Source organism: Solanum stenotomum, chromosome 12 (genome assembly GCF_019186545.1).
Source record: "Solanum stenotomum isolate F172 chromosome 12, ASM1918654v1, whole genome shotgun sequence".
In the NCBI taxonomy this organism is placed as follows: domain Eukaryota; kingdom Viridiplantae; phylum Streptophyta; class Magnoliopsida; order Solanales; family Solanaceae; genus Solanum; species Solanum stenotomum.
The window spans coordinates 16,984,990-16,997,252 of NC_064293.1; positions in this window are offsets into that span (position 1 = coordinate 16,984,990).

The window sequence follows — 12,263 nt, forward strand, 5'->3', positions numbered from 1 at the left end:
ATATATATATATATATATATATATATATATATATATATATATATATTATGGTGTGTGAAGCAATGAATATGATGTCAAGCACCGCTGGTAAATTTTGTCTCTACTTTTATTAGAAATAGGTATTATCTTATTCTGGAGAAAAATATGATGCATACTTCGTTATACATAATTTGCAAATTATAGGATTTGTCAGTGCAATTACTTCCCTCTCATGGTCTGTGCCTTTTGTTTTTCTTCTTTAAACTTGTAGCTTTCGAATTTCGAATATGGATAACTTATTGATTCATTATTTATTTTCTATCTATAATCTATATGAATAAAGTCTTACGAATGATGTGTATGTTGTATTTTTCTTCTATTTTTTATGTGTTTTTTTCTATATTAGACTTCACCAATCTAATTTTTATGAATTTTTTTATCATTATCGTAAGTCTGTATTGATAGTTGTCTCAAATTAGTCATTTGTGACTTTATTGAAAGTGTGTAAACTACTAAACAAAATTTAAAAATTACCAATAATAGCTTCAGCGGAATTGATTTACCGATGATAGCTTCAACGGAATTGATTTTAAACATTACAATGTGCCCCTCATTTGGTGTTTCTTGACGTACATTAAAAAAATATTACTCACTCCACACGATTTGCATAAATTTTTTTATTGTTCTAATGAATCTATAAAAATTCACATAGAACACACGTGCAACACACGTATCCAGAGACTAGTGTCATAAAATATGACAAGAAGAATTTTCATCGTTAAACTTGGCTTGAATTGTTAACTAGTATTTTGTACTCATGATTTTGACAAATAAGCATTTAAAGTCGATAAACTTTTTTCTCATCCAATTAATGTGCATGTAATACAACTGATTACACATAACTTCACATCATTTTCTAATGACACATAACAAGTCAAATATTAGTAAATTAATTAAAGGAAAAATTGTATGAAATAGCAAATTATTAATTCAAATTAAATGTTATAAAGTCTTTCAAGTGTTTAAGCCTTCTACATTATGCAAAATCTATTGTTATGTGTTCATAAAAAAAAAGACCGAATTTATTTTTTGATGTCTTCTTCAAATTTCAAACACTAAAACTAATCAACATGTACTACTTTAATATCACTATATCAACTTATCAAATTCACCGCAACATTGTTTCGATATCATTATTTAAACTTTTCAATATTTTGAGTCAGATTTTATTATTCTGACTTTATATTATATATTTTTCATTAAAAATTTATATTATTTGCATTCTTACTTCATAATATCCACGTATATTCTATCTCTCGATATCTCATTTATAAGACATATATTATAATTATTCAATTTATACATCGTCAAAGGTGGAGTAATATATCGCATCCCTACATCTTAACAAGAGATATATATAAGAAAAAGCAACCAACACTAGTTCCTTGATTCATCATCGAGTTTCACTAACTCTAAGAAATGATCAAATTAGAAAATTATTTAATTTCTATTTTAATTTTATAAAAATACACGTTTCATTTTTAAATGAAGTTAGACGATACAGTTCTTATTAGTTTAATAATTTACCCGAATTTAAGATTTCTTTACTCTATTCTGTGGCCGCCTTGAGGCAGTCAGGACAGAACAAAGTGGAACCACTTGTTTCTTCATTTACTGTAGCAATGCTGGTGTTCAATTCATCCACGATAGGGTACCTGTTACGTTGACGGCATCTTGGAATCAAAGTGTGTACGACAAGAAGTGGGGCATCAACTTTTAAAGCAAAAGTTAATGTTCATGTTGGGGCCGGAGTTAGGTGAGGATTTATGATTCGGACAAACTTAATAGTTTTTTCGTATATTCTATATTTGTACTAGAAAATTACGTAATAATTTGTGAACCCCTAAAAATATTTATTGACAGCTCAATGATAAGAAAGAAAAAGAAAATTTAGAATCCCCAAACTCCTAATAATGATTCCGCCTCTGATCACTCCATGTAGAAGTCAAGACATAATCTTCTCTTATCCATCGTACTAGATTTGAAATTTGGTTTCTTCCACCAGGCAAATAAGTCATGTTAGTGAAAAATTACAATATAACAAAATTACAAGATTACAATTGAAAATGAAATGAAGAAATAAAAATCTTTTTCGGCTGAGAAGTGGATACCTCACTCTCTTTAAGGAGATTCAAGGCCACTGCAACAAATGTTTTTCACTGGTTCAACAGTAGTCCTTCTTGACTTATCTCCTTCAGGATATAACAACCTAATCACAAAATATAATTCAACAACTGATGGCCAAGATTGCCACTAACGATGCTGCAAGAGAAACAGTCGGTAACATCAGCACTTGCTCCAAATAAATTTCCAACCGTTAAGACAAATGAATTGCCACCGACGGACAACTTGACAGCAAAGGGACCATTTGACTCCAAACTTTTAACAAATTAATATATAAAATATTAATATTAAAATGTTGACCAAAAAGCCCTACTTTTGTCTCCAAGTTTTCTTTTTAGTTGCCAGTTGCCACTCAGTTCCTGTTAGATATGTTACATTGATGTGGTTGGAAATACAAGTGAGGCAGTGTTGTTAAATGGGATCACAACCAGATTTATTAAAACTAGTTTATGAAAACGTGTGATTGTAGTTTGTTTCGTGTGAATTTTTATATAAATCTATTCTGTTGGTGTAATATACTGTAAATATAATAAATTACAATTGAAAATAAAATAACAAAAATGAAAAAGAAATATATTCAGGCTAAGAAAAGGATATCTTGCTTTATTTAAGGAGATTCAAGCTCACTGCGGCATAATCTACCTCGATCCAGCAATATCACTCTTGACTTGTCCTCCTTCGAGATATAACAGTCCAACAATGTCATACAACTCAAACAACTCCGGATTAGTTGAAGAGTTTAAAGCTCCACAAAAGAACACATTCCTTCTGTTAGGATATACTATTAACCATGTGTTTTGATATAGTATTATTATTGAACAATTGTTTATTTATTTATTCAATTCAATAAAGTGTTACATTAAATAGATCAATTTGTCATATATGTGTCCTTAACTTATATAGTAGATTTGGTGTATAGAGTTTAAGCGTATACACAGAAGACTAAATCATCGGTTCTTATAAGTTAAAATTTATAGTTCACAATCGTAGATGGAAATATGGACAAAACCATCAGAAAGATTGTAGCACGAGATTAATGTAATTTATCTTGATTATGAGAATGATATAGTTCTAACTTCTCGTGCTAGTGCATTTTGTCTGTATTGAACGGGACCGAGCAGAGATAGATGTTTTAGACTGACTGATAAAAACATATTCTCTAAACTGTTAAATGTACTTATATTCTTAATCTTGATATAACGATTATGATTTGTATATATTAGTTAACGTTTTGATTTATTAAAATGTGAGATTCTAAGATGAGTCAATATGCCGGTAGATTGGATGATAATAATATATATTGGTGAAATAATTAGTTAGTTGATGGAATCCATGTCTCAATAAAGAGATTGATAATACACCTTTTTATGAGAAACTTATTATTTTTCATGTGTAAACCCGACCAGTATATTTATGAATCTGACACATGAAATAAGTTAAGTATTGCTCTAAAGGAAATTAATCATTGAATTAAATTCGTCAGTAATTTAATTTATTGATTAGTATCTTTAATCTTAACATGAGAATTACATAAGTGTTTAATGGTGAATTTCGAAATATAAATAGAGGAGTGCAATTACGAATTTCTAGTGGAATGATTTCTAATTTATTATGGTAAGAATAATTCAAATCAATTATTTGGAATTATTTCCATAATATGAAGCCTCAGTAATAAATTAATGTGGTCCCTCCAGTGCCCAATTTAACTAGAACTCAAAATCTTATTTTCTAGTAAAAAGAAAAAAGAAGAGTGTTTCTTCTTGAAAAAAAAAAGAACGTACGTTTCTTGGTTTTCTTGAAAGAAAAGGAATCCTCTTTGGATTGGGAAGAAATCTATATAAGTAGGGATTCTTCTAACTTAGAAAGAGAATTAAATATTCTATACGATACTTGCCCACCCAAGTATTGAGAGAGTTCAATTGTTAATTGGGATCATTGTAGAAGACCATAGAGCTGGAGTCAGAATTACTTCAAGATATCTGCACACGGTTCAAGAGGTAATGTTGAGTTAATTTTCAGCATACTTTGTATGTGATATGTATTTGTGATTGTTGTCTATATTCATGCAAGATGCATGATTCTGGAATGCTTCCGCTGTGTATGCAAATTTCTAACACCTTCAACATATAATTACTTTCTTTTGTATAGTGAATTAGTTGAAATCTTAAAATATTTTTCTTCATCTCAACTCTCTCTTTCACTACACTAACCTCAATATAAACTTCTCATATTTTCTTACATTATTTCTCTTGTACATTTCTTACTCAAAGGAAAAGAAGACCATCGCTATTTATAGGGGAGGAATCTTCCTTGTAATGAATAGGAAGATAATAGGGTAGTCAATCGGATAAGTAAATAACCTAAATATTACAAAAGTTACCAAACATAATGAGGTAGAACAATGAGTGAAATAATGTGTTAGAAGTTGCAAGATTTTAAGTGAAATATTGGAGTTAATATCTCAAAAGATCACTCAACTTATAGAATTTATCTGGTAAAATCATTGAACTTTGTTTTGTTTCACTAAAATCACTGAACTTATGTTTTTGTATCAATAAAATCACTGAACTTATGTTTATGTATCAATAAAATCAGTGTACTAAATTTATCATTAATTAATTATATAAAATGAATTTTATTGATTTACGTGCAATTAGACTGAAACATTCACATTTCTATCCATTGACCCAATTAAAAAAGCCCAACACTTCATCTTCCTGCAATCTCCATGCATGTGCATTTTGAGTGTGGTTTTAGTTATTGCTGAAGAAGTCCCAATTGCAGAAATTTTTGCATGATTAAGCTGGCAATATAGACGACCCATTTCGAATTGATACGGACAATAACGAAAACATTTTGCATAACCCGTTATCATCATAGACAAATTGACAGTTATCTATATTCTATACTAAAAATTCAAGAACCATCAATTTATATTTCAAGACTTTAGGTTTTATTACTGAAAAATTTACAATCTTCAGTAAAATCTGAAGCTGAATAAAATATGGACGTGAATTTATGTGTAACAGTAGAGGGGAAATCTGTGTGGAAGTGGAAAAAAATTGTGTAGATAATATGGAAGAGGAATAACAGGACAAATTAGAATTTGGTTTTGGCTATTGTTGAAGAAGTGTGGGTTTTTAATTGGGTTAATGGGTAGAATTATGAATGAGTTTCAATCTAATTACATGTGGATCAACAAAAATAATTTTATATATTTATAAATGAATAATAATTTTACTTGAATGATTTTATTGATATAAAAACATAAGTTCAGTGATTTTACTGATATAAAACAAAGTTCAATGACTTTACTAAATAAATTTTCAAAGTTGAGTGATCTTTCGAGATATTAACTCGAAATATTGTCACACTAAGGTGAGTAAATAGGCACATTATGTCACTCACGTTAAAGAAATAATGTAGCCAATGAACCTTTGTAATATGAGTCACATCAATATAATATTTACAATATTAAAATGCTCAATATATGCAAACATACCCAAACAAAAGTGATTAAAATTTTATGAAGATATGCACTTAATGAGTAATAAAATGCAATATTCCTAACAAATCTTAAAAATAAGACAAAGACGTACCAACTAAGAGGTGCATTTTAGCGTTTACACATTCCTTTTTAAGAAGCTAACGTTAGAACTTCAGTTAGTAGTTAGTAAACTTTCAATAAAATAACAATTGTTATTCGAACACAAAATAATTTACAGACTTACATCAATAAAAAAATTCCTGGTGTCAAATATATACATGCATTATTTCTTGTAAAATAGATGTCCATACAATATTCTTGGTGACAAGTATATATATACTAGATATGGGACCCCGTGCCAGCACAGGCCCAATATATGTTACTGTTTCTGTTTCAATTTATGTGGTACATATAAAATTTGAAGTTGATCAATTTTTTAGTATTTTTTATATATTTTAAGTGCTAATTATTTTTATTTAGAGTATGTTTTACGTAAATATATTATAAATTACAATAATTAACAAGTTACTATAAAAAAAAAACTTACAAAAAAATTCATTGACTTTTGAAATTTCATTTGTATCACCTAAATCAGGACAAAGCGAGTAATATATATGAAAATTACATAAAACGTACTATAACTCACAATAATTAGCAACTTAAAATATCTATATATCTATATTTCTCCCAATTTATGTGGTATAGATGAAATTTTGAAAGTTAACAAAAACTTTTTATATGTTTTCAAATATTTTAAGCTATTAATTATTATGATTTATAATACTTTTTACATAAAAAATTTATTTATATAAAGTATAAAAGAAAAAAATTAAAAAAAGGAAACATAAATGTTAGCACGAATCCAACCTATGTTAATTTCTATGTTTTAATTATTGTAATACCGATTGAATTTGGAGAGCCAACTAAATTTTTTTAAAGGATTTTTTTAAAATAAATTTTAAGTTGTTAATTATTATAATTTATAATATTTTTATTTATTTAAACCAATATATGTTTCTCTCTGTCTCAATTACATGACACATATGGAATTTAGAGAGTCAACTAAAATTTTAAAATATGTTAAGTTGTTAATTATTATACCTTATAGTACTATTACGTCATTTTCAAATAAAATATGTAATTTTTTTATTTCAATTTATGTGTCATTGATATAATTACATATATTAAGTAATAAAGAATTAATGTCTAAATTATATGACACCTATGAATTTTGGAGTGTAAATCTAATTAGTTATATGATTTTAAAAAAATAAAGCGGTTAATTATTATAATTTATAATACTTTTTATATATTTTTTAAATGATATATATATATATATATATCTTTATGATATCATAATAAATTAAATTTTATTATTTTTAAATTTATGATCTCAATTGTCAGTCTATGCCACATTATAAAATGTTCCAAAGTAGATATCAGATTTACAAAAATGTCGATGCCAGCTAAAGTAATAAAATAACATCTAAGGGCATGAACCTATATATATATATATATAGAGAGAGAGAGAGAGAGAGTTGAATATAGACAATCTGATGTGGCATCTCTCTATGGCTAGTATTTCTATTCATCTTTTTCTCCTTTTTTTGACATTTTATCTTTGTTTTGTATTTTTTATTTGTATTTAAAAAAAAGTATTTATGTCATACCCAATTAATTATTCCCTTTATAACATCCATTACACTAATACAGATTTAAGTAAATGGAAATGGAAGATGAAAAGATAAAAACTATTCATTTTTCATAACTGTTTATAATTATTTAGCCTATAAAATAAAAAAAAAATAGTTGAGCATTTGTAACAAATAAGAACAAATTTCTTCACTTTGGCTCTTCTTCTTCTGACAATGATGATTAGTATATGGTATCAACTTCTGTCGCTAAGATGTCCATCAAATTTCTAGGTCATGTGACTTTTTTAACAAAAGAAAAAGAGAGAATATCTCATGATTCTTGTGAAGACATTGATGTAAAGAAAAAGATCATGTAACAAAAGTTTCTCTTCAAAATAAAAGACTTTTTGAAAAAATGTTTATTTCTCCTACAAGGAGAGAAAATTCATTGTGGTTGAGAAGTTTATAAGAAGGCTGATTAGTGTTTCAAAGGGTAAGAAAAATTAAGTGGAGAAAAAATCATTCTATTTATGGAATTCGTATCAAATTAGGAGGAGAACAAGCAAAAATTTATTTTGTGATTTGAAAAGAGAGAAAATTAGATATTATTTCTTTCAACCTCATTATTCTTCTAATTTCTTTCTTCTTTTATTTTGTCTCGATTTTTTGTATATTTAATTAAAGTTTATATATATTTTCTTAAAAAAGAATTTAAAAAGATGATCATATTTAGTTCCTTTCCTCATCAATGCTATTAATCTCATAATTAGTGTTATTTATATTATTTTCTTAATTACTTTTTTTTCTTTCTTTTAATTATTTATTTGAAGAAATTAGTTATTATAACTTTGTAAGAATTACACATGTATTTTTACATAATTGATTTGTCATTTTTGGATCATTCTTCATCTTAAAGTTTCTATCTATATGTAATAATAAAGCTAAAATAGAAAATGTGGGGTGACACCTTCTTAGCAATAGATACTTATTTATTCTTATCAGTGTTTCTGACATTTTTTGTTATTTTTTCCTTAAAATAATTGTTGCCTCGATTTTTAGTTTTAGTTTTATTTTTTTAGCATTTTCTAATTTTAAAAGACTGAAAAATTTATAAAATATAAAAAATGATTTATTTAACTCCTATCATCATCAATATTATTATTAATTTCTCTTACTTCTTTCCTTAATCTTCATTTCATCATTAATGTAATTTCTATCATTTTCTTTTATATATATATATATATATATATATATATATANTATATATATATATATATATATATTTGTGACATTTCTTAGAATTTAGGATTACTATTTATTTAATTTCTAAAAATTTTTGAATTCTTTTGTCATACAAAATACAACATGTTTTATTATAATTACATTCAATATATTAATCATGTTGTACGAATGAAAAGAAAATTATCATTTCACAAAACACAAAGGTTAAAATATAATTTATTATGATTAAGAAAAGATAAAAATATTATTCCAATATCCATAACCATATTTAATACATTAAAAATTAATTGAAAAGCTGTAAATGGAAAAGGAATCACCATTTAAGGAATCATTATTTTTAAATTTTTGGATCATTTCTTCTTCTAAAAGTTTCTATCCATATGTAACAATAAAGTTAAAATAGAAAATGTAGTGACACCATTCTTAGTAATAGATACTTATTTATTCTTATTAATTTTTTCTGACAATTTTGGTTATATTTTTCTTTAAAATAATTACTGCCTCGATTTTTATTTTTATTTTTAACATTTATTTTTAGTTTTAAAAGATCTGAAAATTTATGTTAAAAATTTAAATAATAGAAAAAATGATTTATTTAACTTTTATCATCATCAATACTACTAATTTATTTGACGTTTTTTCTTAATCTTCATCTCATCATTAATGTTATTTATATAATTTTCTTAAATCACTTATTTTTTCCTTTTTAACTCTTTTATATATATAAAGTTGGATATGTAAATGATGATGTGACATTTCTTAGAAGCTAAGTTTACTATTTATCTAATTTCTCAAATTTTTGAGTTCTTTTGTCATACTAAATACAATATGTTTTATTATAATTACATTCAATATAGTAAACAATATGTTCTAGGAATTAAAACAAAATTATCATTTCAGAAAAATAAATGTTAAACTATAATTTTATTATGATTAAGGAAAGATAAAGATATTATTTTAATATCCCATAACCACATTCAATACATTAGAAATTAATTGAATATAACTCTAAATGGAAAATGAATTACCATTTAAGGAAAATAAATGTTTGCAATACCATAATAATTAAGGAGAGAGTAAGATATTATTTTAATATCCTAATTCGGAACTTTTAATCTACGACTCAATTAAAAAGAAAATGCATTTAATAACATTAAAAAGTTATTAGTTTAATATTTTTTCACATTCTACTAATTCAATTCAATCAAACTTAATTTTAAAGATAAAATAACAGCTCCATTTTAATTGTTATCAATATATCTCAAAAAATTATCGTGAAAAGGCTTTTGTTGCACCTTATTTTAATTTTCATATACTATTATTATTTTTTCTGTCATTTTTGAATGATTTTTTATTTCGATTTAAAATTTAATGTTTATTCTTAAAACTCTGATGGTACAAATTAAGGTGGAGTAGAATATAATAAATGATGATTCTTCTACTAAATAAGAAGATATAAAAAAATTGAAAAGGTGAAGTTTTTTTTTTAAATGGATAGGAAATTCTATTAAGGTATCATTATGTCATTATTCAATATATTTTTAATATAAATTTCATTTGCTGATGCATTTGTTTAGTACTCCCTCTGTCCCTAATTACTTGTTCACTTTTTCTTTTATAGTTGTCTCTAATTACTTGTCCATTTTGACAAATCAAGAAAGAACAAATTTTTTTACCTATTATACCCTCAATTAAATGACTAATTACTTTGAAAATTGCAGAACTTTTCATCTACTTCATAATTAATAGGGGTAAAATGATAAACTCACTATGTCATTAATTGATTTCTTAATAAATGTGTCAATTTAAAAGTGGACAAGTAATTAGGGACAAAGGGAGTATTACAGTGTTATTTCACATTATGAGATATTTCTTAGACATTTAAGGAGAATGGTACACCGGAATATATATTATATATTAAAGGATCAACTTCATGCAATGGAAGAATTTGTTATTAGCAAATATATTTTAACTTATTTGATAAAAAATATATTCTTCCTCATTTAATAGATGTAAAATTTGTCAAGCTTTAATTTTTTCACAATCTTCATATTATTAAAACAAATAATAATATTACGATTAAACAACAGAGTAAATATAAAATTAATCAAAAATATTTAATTTTAATGATCGCGCGAAGTGCGGCCAAGTTCTCTAATTTAAAACAAAAAGGTAAATTTTAAATGGGTCTACAATAGAATTCCTAGAAATCCAACTTGAAAAATTATGTTAAAAATGGAAAATAAAAAGTGAAATAAATTTAATTGAGAGTTATCCTTCGTCTGTCCCATTTTATGTGACACTTTTTATTTCTCGAGAATCAAATAGTTTAAGTTTGACCATAAATTTGTGTATGGTATCTTCAATTTTTTTAAAATGAAATTTATATATTTGTAAACTACGTAAAAATCAAAATATTATAATTCATAATAATTAATAATTCAAAATATTTTAAAGATCTATGAAAAATTTAAGATCAAAGATAAACTAAAGAAAATAAAAGGGAGAATGGAAAGTAGAAAAAAAGAAAAAAAATGAATATATATAGAGAGAAACTGAGGAAAAAAAGTCAGAAAAGTAATTATTCATGTGGGTTGTTGTATATGTAGAAAGACACGTGTACAATTAATGAGCCACAATTAATTTTATAGTACAATTTGAAATGCTTTGTGTACAACTTGATAGTGCCGTGACCGTCCTCTAAAGCCTCACTTTTAATAAGGAGTAATATAAATCACAATAATTAACAATTCAAAATCTTTAAATTGAGATAGTTAAAGTAATATATATTTGGAGCTATTGTGTCTGGTAACTGTATTTATGTATGAGTAATAAAAGGTAGTACACATGTCTTCAATATAGTGAATCATCAGACAACTGGCGACATATAATACTCCTATTTATTCAAAAGTTAATGTACAATTCTTTTTGCACGTTGTACAACTAATTTAATAAAGTTAAAAGTTAATGTACAAAATTCTTTGCATGTTGTACAACTAATTTAATACAGTGTTAGTCCTTCTAACTGTCATTTCTAAATAAGAGTAATATCTATATATAATAAGCCACAATGCAACTATCATTGTAACTAGGGGTGTTCACGATTTGGATGAAAACTGATCCAAACCTAAAAACCGAACCAAACTGATAAAATAAAACCGATTTTTATTTGGGTTTGGTTTGGTTTGGTTTTAGATTTTTGAAAACCGATGGTTTGGTTATGGTTTTATTCAAAAAAACCGAAGAAATAACCGAACCAAACCGATGAATTATATACATATATTTTATTAACATACATACTTAATAGATTGTTTTTATAAACAATTTTAAAGATCTTATACATATTTTCATTAAAATTTCTTTATAATTTACTTATTGAAAACAAAAATGTCCAAGATGAAACATTTATCTTATTGATTTCATGTATATGAGTATCTATGACAATTCTTTGTGGGACTGAAAATGTTATTGTCTCTTCCTTCTAGGCTAATATAGTGAATTTTAAAGCTTTATTGATAGTAAATTTAGTGATCGAAAGTTCAGTAATTTAAGTCATTCTAACTATTTTTCATTTTGACTGGATTGTTGTCACTTTTTTCACATTTTGAATGAATTGTTTCTTTTATTTTTGTGTATGGTTAATAACCGAATAACTGAACCAAACCAAACTGAAACCGATAACCACCAAACCGATAAATGTATATTATATTTGGTTTGGTTTGTTTTTGATAATTTAA